Below are 14,580 nucleotides of genomic sequence, written 5' to 3'. Positions count from 1 at the left end.
GATTTAGGCTGAACACCCAAACCACATAGCATGATCTAACACCCATGCACCTTCATGTGAGGACATGCTGTGACTAGTGAGAGAGGGTCACATGGGAACTATAACACTTCTGAGCACAATTTAAAGTGCTGATATTTTATACATAAAACCTACATGGTTTAGGTACCTGAAAGATCACCTACACCTACATGAACCTGCCTGCATAAAGAGCTCATCTTTGAAAGCCGTTTTCCAGGTGCTGCCATTCTCTGAAGCAAGTGGGTGGAAACCAGAGGAAGAGAGTCACGTTGATTGTGCTGCCCTCTCTCTGGAAGGCTCTTCTCCAAGGAGGCTTACTTGGAACTTCGTCTTATGTCAAAGACACTCCCTGGTTTTTTTAAATAGTGGATGAACTGGTTTGAACTCTGTTTTTGTCTGCTGCTTTTGTCATTGTGCAATCGTTGATTTTCATTATGTATTTAACGTTTTAATATTGAATATAATATTCATTGTATTATTGTTATGATTATTTTATTATTTTATTGAGCTTCCTTGGGAGTGCTAACAATCAAAGACAGGGTATAAATGTGTAAATAAGTAGCATGAGGCAGGCCTACTGGTCTATCTCACATAGGCGTTCTTGGTACAAGTACAACATTGTTTTGCTTCCCCTGCTGTGTGGATCGCAGTTCTAAGGGCCAAAACAGACATCACTTTAAATGTGTGTCTAGCTGCTATGTCTTATTTTCATTCTTAGTTTACAGTAGGTGTAGAGTCCCCAATTCAGATTTTAAAAGGCTCTCTATCTCCCCCCATGTGAGGGTCCTGATCGAGATCAGTCCTCCTGCATCTACTCATGAATAAAAATGAAAAAAGATGTAGCTACTGCTAGACAGTCAGTACTTTTGATGTATGATTTGGAGCTAAACATTCCTCAATGAGACACCAGTTAATTGTTGATGTTTTTATAGTGATGCTGCTGCCACTTCTCTTTATTTTTATTGACAAATGAGCCATCAACACAATGTTATGGCCTTGCTTCTTTTTGCCTTGTTTGATGCTTGCTGTTCCCCTATGGATTTTATTAGAATGTAAGCCTATGTGGCAGGGTTTTGCTATTTTATTGTTTTCCTCTGTACAGCACCATGTACATTGATGGTGCTATATAAATAAATAAATAATAATAATAATGAGTTGGAAACTCCCTTTTACAGCTTCATTTCTATAAGAACTCTGTGTCTTCCCTCCCCCCTTTTCTGTTAATTGTTAGTGAATGCTTTATAAACAGTGCAACTGGCTGATCCCACTATAGGACAAATGGGGAGACAGCCTGCAGGTAGGTAGGTGTGTGTGTGTGTGTGTGTGTGTGTGTGTGTGTGTGTGTGTGTGTAGGGGGGCATTGCTATTAACCTATCAGAAATCCCACATGTCACACTGCTTGTTTCCTAGCTCCTCCATCTCCCCAGGACAAGGAGAGATGAAATATCTCCCAGTAGGACACAAGGTCTGGGAATGTGTGTAGCTGATGAAACACTTCCATATGGCCTACTGATTTTCCTGCAATTTCAAATTTAATTAAAATATTCACAACAACTCTGGCCCTAGGTTTCTAGTCCTCATTGGTGCAGAGAAAATGTGGAAAATCTGGTCAATGGCAGCATATCCTAGAATAGGGGTGCACAATGTGTATCACTCTCTGGGACATTTTTATTTCTTATCATTACCTGTGAAAAGACAATTTTCTTTCCATTTTAGCAAAGTGTTTTGTTTTTAACCCATTTTCTATCGGCCTCCTTTTCCTCTGCATCCTGTAGCACATCCTCTCCTATTTCTTTTTTATGCCTCTCTCCATTTCTTTCTCCACCCCACAGCATATGCTCCCTTCTCTCCCTCCAACCAAAGCATGTCAAGTACCTCCCTTTTATTCTTGATCTCCTCTTTCTGCACCATCACAACTCTCTTGGACAAAGTGTTTAGCTTGGCTGGTTTTTATGGCCTTGCTCCCTGGCTAATGGTCACTAATGACCAGAGGGTTTGTACTTCTTTCCCTGTTATCAGAGTCATGCATCCATGGCAGAATGACCCCCTGGCACCAACTCCACAAGAGCTGGGCTCGGGACGTGCTCAGAGCAGTGGAGGCATTTGGGGCGGAACAGCCCTAAATGATTTCCAGAAGGTTAGCCATGTTAGTCTTATTGCAGCAAAAACAAGATTCTTGTGGAACCTTAAAGGCTAGCACAATTCTTCTGGGCTAACATCCACTTCATCAGATGAATGGAGCATTGTGAAGAGTTTCAGGTTTTTATACAGGACATGTTGATTTTGTGTGTGTGCATATGTGGGGGTGGGGAAAGAATTGTAAATAGTGAGGTCAGAAGGAAATTAAATGCAGAAAGTGAGAATCACACTATTAACACTGGCTATTTACAGTGCAGTGGTTACTGGTAACACAAACATCCTGGCACGAGGTAAACTAGGTAAACATCCTGGCATAAGCCCTGAATGAACAGGAAATATCCCCGCCTTCTGACAGAGCTAATAGGAATTGGGGGGGGGGCATTTAGATATAAGAAGTGGTGGGTGTGCGCACCAAACATTTCCTCACCAGCACTGCTTCCCTTGTTGAATTAGTTGGAGAGGTTTGCAAGGCCAATAGAAGACCTGAGATTATTTTAATCAGGTTAATATCATCCATTTATGCCAACGTAACTTTCATTTCTGATTTTGGATACTGCTAAAGGTTGTAATTTGCAGGGTGAGATTTAAAGAGTATTTTGCACCTCTTTCCTAAATCCATTTCTTTTGAAGTAAATCCTGTTGATTTTCAACAGGATTTACTTCCCAAGTTGTGCATTGTGGCCATAGCTAGACCTAAGGTTTATCCCTGGATCATCCAGGGGTCAAACCTGTTCATCTAGGTGACACACAGGGGATCCAGTGCTCAGGCAGGGGCGAACCCTGGATGATCCCAGGACAAACCTTAGGTCTAGCTGTGGCCTGTGAATGGCTGCTGTGGCCAATACTGCTGCTTCGGATTTCCAGTTGAAGAGATATTTCCACAAGAACCCAGAATTATTTACCTTAGTTTGAGGGAAGTTAATTAGTTCCAAATTCTGGCATCAAGTTCCCCCAAGACAGGAATGTGCTGAATGGATCAGATTGTTTGAAGGAGTTTCTCTCTCATACAATGATTCTGAATTAAAAAAGGAGGTGGGGAATGTAATGTATGCTTATTATTTTTGCACTATATGTAGAGCTGTCTCTATAACTGATTAACTTTACTGTGCTTTAGCACAAATGAATTCAAGACTTGGTACTCAGTGATTAATTCCTTTTCTTGGAACTTCTTGTGTCTCTTGCTAGTGAGATGACGACTTTTCATGCTTTGAAGATTAGAAGAGCTTTTACGTGTACCAAAATTTTTAGTGAACATAATTATTTTGGGCAAATACTGTGTTTCCTTCACTTTGAGTTCGTGAGTGGAATCCATGGATGATTGATACCATGAAATTTAAGTCTCTTTTGAAACATTTCCACCGACACCCGGATTCAAAGGAGGACTTGTAGTTCTCTTGAATGTGTATGCTTTTTATGCCAATAACAGTATTCAGTGCAATTTCATGATCATTAACTTTGGCAGTTTTCAGTAGTTATTTTTTCTGTGACTTGCAATGACTCCATCTAGAAAATCTATGACTGCACTTGGTGTTGTGACCTCCGTTTTGAGAATGCTACCTATAGTGAAGGCCTGAGAATGAGATTCAGTAGAAACAGTTCTGCTCTGCAGTGCTGTCAGAAGGATTCAGGGGTAGATGTCCAGAGCCTCATTTAATAGAATTAACAGCAGGGCCCCCTAATGCAGACCCTCTGAAATACCATTAAGTTCAATGTCTAAAATTGGCTAACTGCACTACTAGTTCTGATTAGCCTTTTTTCTGTATCCCTCATCTCACAGTATGTGAGTAGGACCGTCTAACTCCCCCCACGCACACATACCTGCCTGGAATCTTAAGTTCATCTTCAGACCCCCCAACTGATAGGTGCCCCTGCCAAATGAGGTGAGGTGGATGGTTACTAAGGAAAGGGCCTTTCAAGTGGTGGCACCCCATCTGTAGAATGCTCTTCTCCCCAGAGGGGCTCGGCTGGTACCTACATTGGGGACTTTTTCATAGAATCATAGAGTCCTTTTTATTTTCCCCAGGCTTTTTAGTCCTTCACTTTATTTTTAAATGTTTTTTTTTATCATGTTGTATTTTATGGTTTTCATTTTTGTGGACCACCAAGAAATAGTAGCTATTGGGTGATACAGAAATGTAGTAAATTGATAGATAATAAATAAATAAATAAATGCAAATACCTTCCCAGGGAACACAAAGTGAAATTAACCCCCTTGGTGGATTCCATTCTCCCAATAGAATATCCTGTCTTGTTGCCATGGATTTGCTAGATACTATTAGAACCACCTTTGGGCTGTGGCATTTTTCACAAATAAAGGGCTACAAATTCTCAGGATATGACATCAGGCAACCAGTGGTTGCAGTAGAGTCATTTATTTACCAGCTTCATGATGGACCTTATTTTTGCTCCTCTAAGAACTGTTGACTTAAGCCCCCCCTTTAAACTATTGCCTGGAATCCTAGCTCCATATAGGGAGGTGCACTTTGCACATGCTTGGATGCTGAGCCCTGACCTTGGAACTGTATTTTGGAGCTGAGTCCACAGATTTTGGGACTGTCTTGATGAGCCCTAGCTCAGAGTAAGCCCTGGCAGTCAGTGAGGATCCTGAATGGAGAAAATACACTGTTCTCTCTGCATCACTCAATACAGCAGTGAGTTTGTCTCTCAGCGGAGTGGGCTCATCTTTGACTTTGCACATCTCTGTAAAGATAAATAAACTCTGGCATCGCTTTCTCCCTGTTTAACAAGCATACAAGGCAGCATGCGTTTTATGAAGGAAGCTGGGGAGAGGCGTTTGTGTGTGGCATAAGGCTCCAGAAGCTACTTAACATTCAGAGCCAGTCCTGTCCAATACAAGTGACCCATTTTGTTGTCTAGGGTGTGTGAAGGAAGCAGTGTCTCCCTGGCTTGAGGAACTGCAGAATCTGGAGCATTTTGAGGAGAAAGCAAATCATTAGAGGCAGTGAGGGAGGGGTGGCAGAGCAACCAGCCAGAGTGAAATGCGTGTCAATTAGAAGCGGGGCAGTCAATCACTTATACCCAGTGCCAACAACAAGCATCAGAGAAGCGCTTGGCTGGCTGGAAGTGGTGCCAGGGAGGGAGAGCCAGGAGAAAGGAGAATGCACAACTAAGGCTGCAAGATTGAGGATACTAGTACATTGAAATGGACAAGAAAATAGACTGCAGTCTGTAGGTGTGTGCTCCTTGACATGTTTATTTAAAGGCAGTATGAGTTTTTCGCATTTATATCCCCATCTCCTTGCCTAGAGCTTTGACTGACATCAGCCGGAGCTATTTTTATTTTATCCCCACAACAACAACGATCCTGCGAGGTGGACTCGACCGAGAGAATGACGGGCGCGCAGTCACCGCCTAGCGACAATAGCCATCAGGAAGGAGAAGCGATCCGAGCCCGCATTGCAACCATGCCGGCTCTCTCCCAGTGAGGGCATCATACTCCTTCATAAAATATGCCTGGGATTTCATCCCCGGAGGACTCTTGAAAGTCATCGCGAATTTTTCAGCCACCGGGGGTGGGGGTGGGGCGGGGGCGCACAAGTCGGCAGGGCGCGCGGCAAGGTCAGGAAAGAGGGGTGCCGGCTAGGCTAAAGCAAAACGGCGGGAGAGGAGGAGCGCAGAGGCGGGGCCTAGGGAGGGCCTCTCTACTTTGGGGCGGGGTCGCCTCGGCCGAGCCAGCCCCTTCTAAAGCCACGAGGCCACGGGCAGCCGAGAAAGCAAGAGCACGGCGGGAGCGGAGGAGCCGGTGCTGGTGAGTTGGGCTGAGGTGAGGCGCCGCCAGCTATCGCTTTCCTCCGTCGCCAGTACAGCGGAGAGGGGCGCGCGTGTACGTGCGTCTCTCAGGGCCGCTGGCGGGGCAGCACGCGTCTGCCTCGCTGGTTTCTCCGGGGTCTCCCTCGGATGGGAGCGCGGGAGAGTGATGGACGCTTCTGGACGCCACCTGTTACGGCTCCGGGCGGCAGTTGCCTGGCGCCCTCTCGAAAGACCGGGCGCGCGGGAGGGAGGGAGGGAGGTCGGCTGCTCGCCTCCTTGTCGCTCTTCTAGGAGGCGGCACGAGGAGAGGAGCAGCGCAGCCTTGGCCGGCCGTGGACCCTAACCAGTCGTGTGATTATTTACCCCGCAACTACCACCACCCTCATATTAAAATGCGGCGGCGAGGGAGGCGCTCGAGTTATTTTCGCCGGTCAAAAGTTGGCGGGAGTTCCGAAGGCGGGAAGGGGGGTTGGAATGGCGGCGGCAGGCAGGAGACGCATGGAGTGGGGGCGGGAGGGCTTTTCCCGCCAGTACCTGTCATGTTCCAGTAGATGCAGGGGGTCAGGTGGGGAGGTCTCTTTGCGGGTCTTTCCCCCTCACCCACTTGTTATGACTCAAGTACTTGGAAATTCTGAAGTGTGTATGAGAGAACCGTTCTCTTTCTTTGAACCAATTCCGCTAAAAAAAGTCCATATAAAAGATATTTATGATAAAGTCATTCCAGTGTAGGAAACATTAGAGTTGACGCTGCAACTAGATGATCTACATGTGTTATGTCAGGCTCCGGGAAGGTACAGGCAACGAGGCGTCTGAATGCCATACTTGTTGTAGACCAGTGGTTCCCAAAGTGGGCGGTACTGCCCCCTTGGGGGCGGTGGGATTGCATAGGGGGGCATTAAGAGACAGAGGGGCAGCAGGGGGGTGTTCGGAGGTGGTCTTTTCCGAGAAGTGCCTCTCCAGAAGTTCTTAAAACACAGGGACATTTTTATGGGAGAAGGTAGTTTGGTCCCATGCCATAAGAATCCACGCATGTATTAATACCGTTTAAGAAGAGTTCTTTTAACGGTGAATTGAAATGTTTCAAAAGCACAAAAATGCTAATGAAGAGACATACCCTGCTTGGTGTGCCCTGCTATACTGCACTATGGAGAGTGGTTCAGAAGCTCCTGGTTGCATTTCCAACATCATATTTGGTGGAATGTGGTTTTAGTGTGGTCTGCCTACTTCTCTCCAAGCAAAGAAATCGACTCCAGATTACTAAATGCAGTAATTTAAGACTCATGTTAAGTGACTTTAAACCAGACGTTATCAAGCCCATCCATCACATTAAGAATTTACAGAATAGTGAGGTACTCTACCCTAGTTACTAAATGTGATATCTAATATTCTTGCTAAATTACTATCAGACTTTGAAAAGATGATATCACTGGATCAAGTTAAATTGAATAAACTAAAAAAATGTAATTAGATTTTGAATAAATATTCAATTAATTGTTACTGGTTTGAATGTTATTGTTATTATCTTCCTTAGTGGGTCATTGAAATCCACTGTTCTGAATAATGATTTTTATAGTGTAGGGTAGGGGGCACTGGGCATGAGTTTGTGGAACCAAGGGGGCGGTGACCTGAAAAAGTTTGGGAACCACTGTTGTAGACCATCTTTCACGTGAAGGTGCCTTTTACCAAGTCAGGCCATTGGCCCATCGAGCTCAGTATTGTTTATATCAGGTGCCCTCCAGATATGTTAGACTACACATCCCGCTATCCCTATGCTAGCTGGGGTTGATGGGAGTTGTAGTCCAGCATGTTTGGGGGGGCACCAGGTTGGGGAAGGCTGATATATATTAACTAGTAGCGACTCTCCACTATTTCGGACAAGTTTTTCTCAGCCCTAGCTGGAAATGCCGCAGATTAAACTTGGGACCTTTCGTATGCAAAGCAGGTGCTCTACCACTGAGCTAAAGATCCTTTCCCCAAGTTAGAGAAATGATCTCCATCCCAGGCATATGAGGCATCAAGAGAGAAAAGGTGTAAAACTGTTTTAGATGGCCGAAGGTGGTTTATTAATTTATTTAAAACATTTTTATACACCTTTACTGAAAAATTATTATTATTATTATTATTTATTTATTTATATAGCACCATCAATGTACATGGTGCTGTACAGATAACACAGTAAATAGCAAGACCCTGCCGCATAGGCTTACAATCTAATAAGTTGTAGTAAACAATAAAGAGGGAAGGAGAATGCAAACAGGCACAGGGAAGTGTAAACAGGCACCGTGTAGGGTGAAGCTAACAGTATAGAGTCAGAACAAACTCAATATTTGAAGGCTATAGGGAAAAGAAAAGTTTTTAGCTGATCAATCAAGGCAATTTATAAAACTGTTAAAGCTGCAGTAGCTATACTAGGGTGACCAGATGCAAAAGAGGGCAGGGCTCCTGCAGCTTTAACTGTTGTGATGAAGAGGGAATTTCACCAGGTGCTGCATGCATACAAATGACACTTGCTGAAATTCCCCTTTCAATACAACTGTTAAAGTTTCAGGAGCCCTGTCCTCCTTTTCATATGGTCACCTGACATAACAGATTGGGAAAGCGTTAATCTCTACCTCCCCACCAATAATTATCCACCACCACTCGCTATTTTTGTTTAAAGAAATTTACATATTAAATGCAGAGGTATAGTTTAGCCCTTTAGGCTGTGCAGGTCCTAGCATGCTGGGCACTAAATAACGTGTTGCACTGGGAGTCAGGAGATCCAGGTTCTAGTCCTCACACAGCCATGGAAACCCACAGGGTGACTTTGGGCCAGTCACAGACTCTCAGCCCAACCTACCTCACAGGATGTTGTTGTGAGGATAAAATGGAGAGAAGGAGGATTAAGTATGCCATTTTGGGTTCCTTGGAGGAAAAAAGGTGGGATATAAATGCAATAATAAATAAATTAAATATACCTTATATGGGACGAGAGCAACTACTTATTTAGTGCTTCTGCAGCCACTCAAAGCTCTGGGCATTAAATATCGTTTTCAAAGCAATTGTTTGTTCAGAGATTTCATATCCCACCCTTTAGATGTATTTGCATTACTCAGAGCAGTAATGAAATTACCACAGTCCACAATAAAACAATATGAAAACAGAGTCAGCAAATTAAAAACCCTTAAACAGAATTCACCACATAAAATGGATGGGGAACCTCCTGCTTGTGGGTTGGGTAAGGCCTGCAGGAGTTCCCCATTTAGTCCCTGCCTTTTATGTCTGATAAGAGATTAGAATTTCCTCTCCTTCCTCCCACACTGCAAACAGAGGCTTTAAAGATGCCTTTAGAGGCCAATAATGGAGGCTTTAAAAAGCCTAATTTCAGCAGAGCAATAGGGATTTTTGTTAGGCCCACAGCAGGGGAGGCATGGGATCAATCTCCATCCCCCCTGAAGTCCCTGTAATTATCACACACTCACACTCACAATGGCTGCTATTTGCAGTTAAAGAAATGTGCAAATTAAATGTATTTAACACTCCACCTAGTTTAACCTTCACTTTTTTCTATACATTTTGCTTTTTGCAATTCCTAGCACAGTTGATGGTAAATAAATGTAGTAGCAGCAGAGAAACAGAGATGGTGATATGATAACGTTCATGGGATGAGAACAGCTAGTTAGTTTGTGTGTCTCAGCAGCCCAAAGCTCTAGGCAGCAGCAAGCACTGTTTTGGAAGCATCCCAGAAGCAAACTACAAGGAGATAAGAGAACAAGGAAAGTTTAATAGTAAACACACACACCCCTCAGTTGTACTAGGCTGCTCTTCGTTCATGCCATACATTACTTTCTTCGACCTGCACTCATAACACTTCATTTCCATGTCATGAGAACGCAAAGTTCCAGCGAAATATAACAAATGCTGAGAAAAATATTGTTACATCATCCCATGTATTCAGTTAAGGTGTATTAGAAAGTGCTGCTTGTGATGGATGTTTTGCCAATTATTTCTGTTTGGAAGAAGAATAATTAAGTTGAATCCTGCAGTTATTCATAGTGTCCCTTTTGAAAGCTTATTTTTCTGAAGTGTCCAGAAATATTGCTGGATCTTTCCAGCAGTAACAGAAATGGATTAACTCTAGTGATGATTAGTAAAGGGCAAATCCTACAGCAGCCTTCCCTAACCTGGTGCACTTCAGATGCTTTGGACTATAAGTCCCTGCCAGCATGGCCAAAGGGCAAGGACAATGGGAACTGTAGTCCGAAACATCCAGAAGGTTGAGGAAGGCTTTTCTACACCAATAGTACATCCATATGAAGCTGCCTTTTTACAGAGTCAGACCATTGCTTCATCTAGGTCTTTGATTGGCAGCTGGTCTTCAAGCTCTCAATCAGGGGAGTACTTTAGGAACATAGGAAGCTGTAAAGGAAGCACGCCACAGCAAAGCTGGCCTTTCCACTGGATTTTGCACAGATCCCCAGAACAAACGCACACAGCTCCCAGTTTGGAGGGTTAAGCCCAATTTTATTCAGGATAAGGGTAGGATATACAGGATTAGCATTTCAAAACTGATAAAACATGCATATATATATATATATATATATATATATATATAAGAACCCAGACCAAGCAAACTAAAAACTAAGTTGCAATTCATACATCACCCAGCCATGAGGTCAGCCAGCTCAGGACAAAAAAGCCCTTTTCAAAAGCATACTCTTTATAGATACTTTTTCTCGCTCCTTCCCCCCTCCCTTCAAAGATCTTTCACACCTTCCCCTGAGATGTTAATTTTCGCTCAAGGCCGGTCGGCCTTGCCCCAAGCGGTTCCAGGATGTACCAGAATGCCCCCATGCAGCTGGCCGCTTATCTGTTCCGCTCCTAAAACCATAACAATAAAATAATTTAACATATTAAAAAACAGCCATTCCCAGTATGATTTTACCCCTTCCTTACAGAAGCTACTTTAGGAACATAGGAAGCCAGACATTTGGTCCATCTAGCCTTAGTATTGTTGATGGTTTCAGGCAGTGGGTGGTTTCAGGCAGGATTCCCTCCTAGCTCTACCTGGAGATGCTGGGAATTGAATCTTGGACCTTCTGCATGCAAACGATGTGCTCTACCACTGAGCTACAGTCCCTCTCCATCTTTCCCAGCCCTTGCTACCCAAGAGCCTTTTGAAACTGGAGATATTTGCTGACCATTGAATTTGGGGCCTTCTGCATGCAACACATATGATCTGTTGCTGATCATAGAATCATAGAATAGCAGAGTTAGAAGGGGCCTATAAGGCCATCAAGTCCAACCTCCCGCTCGATGCAGGAATCCACCCCAAAGCATACCTGACGGATGGTTGTCCAGCTGCCTCTTGAATGCCTCTAGTGTGGGAGAGCCCACAACCTCCCTAGGTAACTGATTCCATTGTCATACTGCTCTAACAGTCAGGAAGTTTTTCCTGATGTCCAGCTGGAATCTGGCTTCCTTTAACTTGAGCCCGTTATTCCGTGTCCTGCACTCTGGGAGGATCGAGAAGAGATCCTGGCCCTCCTCTGTGTGACAACCTTTTAAGTATTTGAAGAGTGCTATCATGTCTCCCCTCAATCTTCTCTTCTCCAGGCTAAACATGCCCAGTTCTTTCAGTCTCTCTTCATAGGGCTTTGTTTCCAGACCCCTGATCACCCTGGTTGCCCTCCTCTGAACACGCTCCAGCTTGTCTGCATCCTTCTTGAATTGTGGAGCCCAGAACTGGACACAATACTCTAGATGAGGCCTAACCAGGGGCGAATAGAGAGGAACCAGTACCTCACGTGATTTGGAAGCTATCCTTCTATTAATGCAGCCCAAAATAGCATTTGCCTTTCTTGCAGCCATATCGCACTGTTGGCTCATATTCAGCTTGCGATCTACAACAATTCCAAGATCTTTCTCGTTTGTAGTATTGCTGAGCCAAGTGTCCCCCATCTTGTAACTGTGCATTTGGTTTCTATTCCCTAAATGTAGAACTTGGCACTTATCCCTATTAAATTTAATTCTGTTGTTTTCAGCCCAGCACTCCAGCCTATCAAGATCACTTTGAAGTTTGTTTCTGTCTTCCAGGGTATTAGCTATCCCACCCAATTTGGTGTCATCTGAAAATTTGATCAGCGTTCCCTGCACCTCCTCGTCCAAATCATTAATAAAAATGTTGAAGAGCACTGGGCCCAGGACTGAGCCCTGCAGCACCCCTCTCGTTGCCTCTCCCCAGTTTGAGAAGGTTCCATTGATAAGTACTCTTTGAGTCCGATTCTGTAGCCAACTGTGGATCCACCTAATAGTTGTTCCATCTAGCCCACTTTTAGCTAGTTTGTTAATCAGAATGTCATGTGGTACTTTGTCAAAAGCTTTTCTGAAGTCAAGATATATGACGTCCACAGCGTTCCCACAGTCCACAATGGAGGTTACCTGATCAAAAACAGATCAAATTAGTCTGACAGGATTTGTTCCTGACAAATCCATGTTGGCTTCTAGTAATCACTGCATTGTTTTCAAGGTGCTTACAGATTGACTTCTTTATGATCTGCTCCAAAATTTTCCCAGGGATGGATGTCAGACTGACTGGTCTGTAGTTCCCAGGTTCCTCCTTTTTGAAGATAGGGACGTTAGCCCTCCTCCAGTCGTCCGGCACTTCTCCCGTCTTCCATGATTTTGTAAAGATAATCGACAGTGGTTCTGAGAGTTCTTCCGCTAGCTCCTTCATTACTCTAGGATGCAGTTCATCGGGCCCTGGAGATTTGAACTCATTCAAGGAAAGTAGGTGGTCCTTGACCATTTGTTTATCAATCTCAAACTGCAATCCTGCCCCCTCAACTTCTGCTTCACTTTTTCCAGGGAGGTTATAGACCCACTTTTGGGAGAAGACTGAGCCAAAGTAGGAATTGAGCACTTCAGCCTTTTCTTTGTCATCTGTTATCAATTTGCCATCCTCATTAAGCAGCTGAACCACCATTTCTTTCCTCTGTCTTTTACTACTCATGTATCTGAAGAAGGCCTTTTTATTGCTTTTAGCATCCCTCGCTAATCTCAGCTCATTCTCAGCTTTAGCCTTCCTGACTCCATTTCGGCACTTCTGTACCTCCTGCCTGTACTCTTCTTTTGTAGCCTGGCCTTCCTTCCACTTCCTATATGTATCCTTTTTTGTTTTCAGGTCATCTCTAAGCTTTTTGTGGAGCCACATTGGTTTCCTCTGTTGTCTTCTATCTTTTCTCCTTGTTGGAATTGTTTGTAATTGTGCCTTTAAAATGTCCTTTTTTAAATACTCTCACCCATCCTGCACTCCTTTTCTCATTAGGCTCACTTGCCATGGGACCTTACTTATCATAATTCTGAGTTTATTAAAATCAGCTTTCCTAAAATCCAGATTACGTGTATGGCTACACTCAGCTTTTGTCTCCTTTATAATCAAAAATTCAAGTATGACGTGGTCACTTTCCCCCAGAGTTCCCGTAACTGCCACTTTATCCACTAAGTCATCCCTATTGGTCAATATCAAGTCAAGTATTGCCGATCCTCTAATTCCTTCCTCCACTTTCTGTAGGAGAAAGATATCACCCACACGTGTCAGGAATTTCTTGGAAGGGCCGCTTTTGACAGTATTTGTCTCCCAACAGGTATCAGGTAATTGAAGTCCCCCATCACTACTACATCACACTTCCTTGAAACACTGGCAGTTTGTTTCTCAAACGTTTTGTCCTCATCATCTCCTTGATTGGGTAGTCGGTAGTAGACTCTGATTATCATGTTCTTTTTATTCCTTGCCCCATTAATTTTAATCCAGTTGCTCTCGATGGGGCTCCCAGTCTGCTCTGCCTGTATTTCTGTGCAGGGGTAGATATTTTTAACATATAGTGCAACTCCGCCTCCCTTTCTATTTCTTCTGTTCTTTTTGAACAAGTTATATCCTTCAATTGCTATATTCCAGTCATGGGAGTCATCCCACCAAGTTTCAGTTATACCTATCAGGTCGTATTTGCCTTCATGTAATAAAAGTTCAAGTTCGTTCTGTTTGTTTCCCTTACTCTGGGCATTAGTATATAGACATCGAAGACCATGCGTTTTATAGTCTGTCTTTGTTCCTACATTGTTGCGGACACTATTTTGGGGCACTATTGGAGCTGTTCTCTGTACTGTGGTGCATGGGCCTTCATCCATTGTTGCCTCAAAGTTTACATCTCCTGCCCCCATAAGATTCAGTTTAAGCCCTCCTGATCAAGTTCTTCATGCTGTGGCCAAACACATTCTTTCCAGCCCTTGTGAGGTGCAACCCATCCCTTGCCAGCAGTCCATCTTCCAAGTAGCATAGCCCATGGTCCCAGAATCCAAAACTCTCACGTCGGCACCACCTTCGTAGCCAATCGTTTATCCGGGGTATTTTTCTTTCCCTTTCTAATCCTCTTCCAAGAACCGGAAGGATGGATGAGAAACCTCTCCTTGGTTGTTCACATGCACACCTCTCCTTGGTTATGCACATGCATACAGCAGAAATAAGTAAGAGACACAGGGAGAGGAATGCCAGATTCAACTCATTGGCAGATGTCCCATTTTCAAGGGAAGAGACTTCTGAAGCAGTTTTTTAGTGAATGAAAAGAAGGGACTTGCAATTGCAAATGGGGAAGTGGGGTAGTAGTATTACCAGGA

The 14,580-nt window shown here is 43.9% G+C and overlaps 1 protein-coding gene across 2 annotated transcripts in view; it reads left to right on the top strand.

The window, feature by feature from the left end:
• The first annotated feature begins 5,858 nt into the window (after window positions 1–5,858).
• SLC29A1 (solute carrier family 29 member 1 (Augustine blood group)) overlaps window positions 5,859–14,580 on the top strand; it is a 71,817-nt gene continuing 63,095 nt past the window's right edge. The window contains exon 1 of one of the 2 annotated variants that reach the window (XM_063124205.1): window positions 5,859–5,941. The gene's annotated coding sequence lies outside the window, so the exon portion shown is untranslated. The remainder of the gene's footprint in view (window positions 5,942–14,580) is intronic. The other variant, XM_063124206.1, reaches the window with a different exon arrangement.

The sequence above is a fragment of the Elgaria multicarinata genome, chromosome 4 (genome assembly GCF_023053635.1).
Source record: "Elgaria multicarinata webbii isolate HBS135686 ecotype San Diego chromosome 4, rElgMul1.1.pri, whole genome shotgun sequence".
NCBI classification, from domain to species: domain Eukaryota; kingdom Metazoa; phylum Chordata; class Lepidosauria; order Squamata; family Anguidae; genus Elgaria; species Elgaria multicarinata.
The sequence above is the reverse complement of the archived record's forward strand: the minus strand, read 5'-3'. Positions and strand labels throughout refer to the sequence as shown.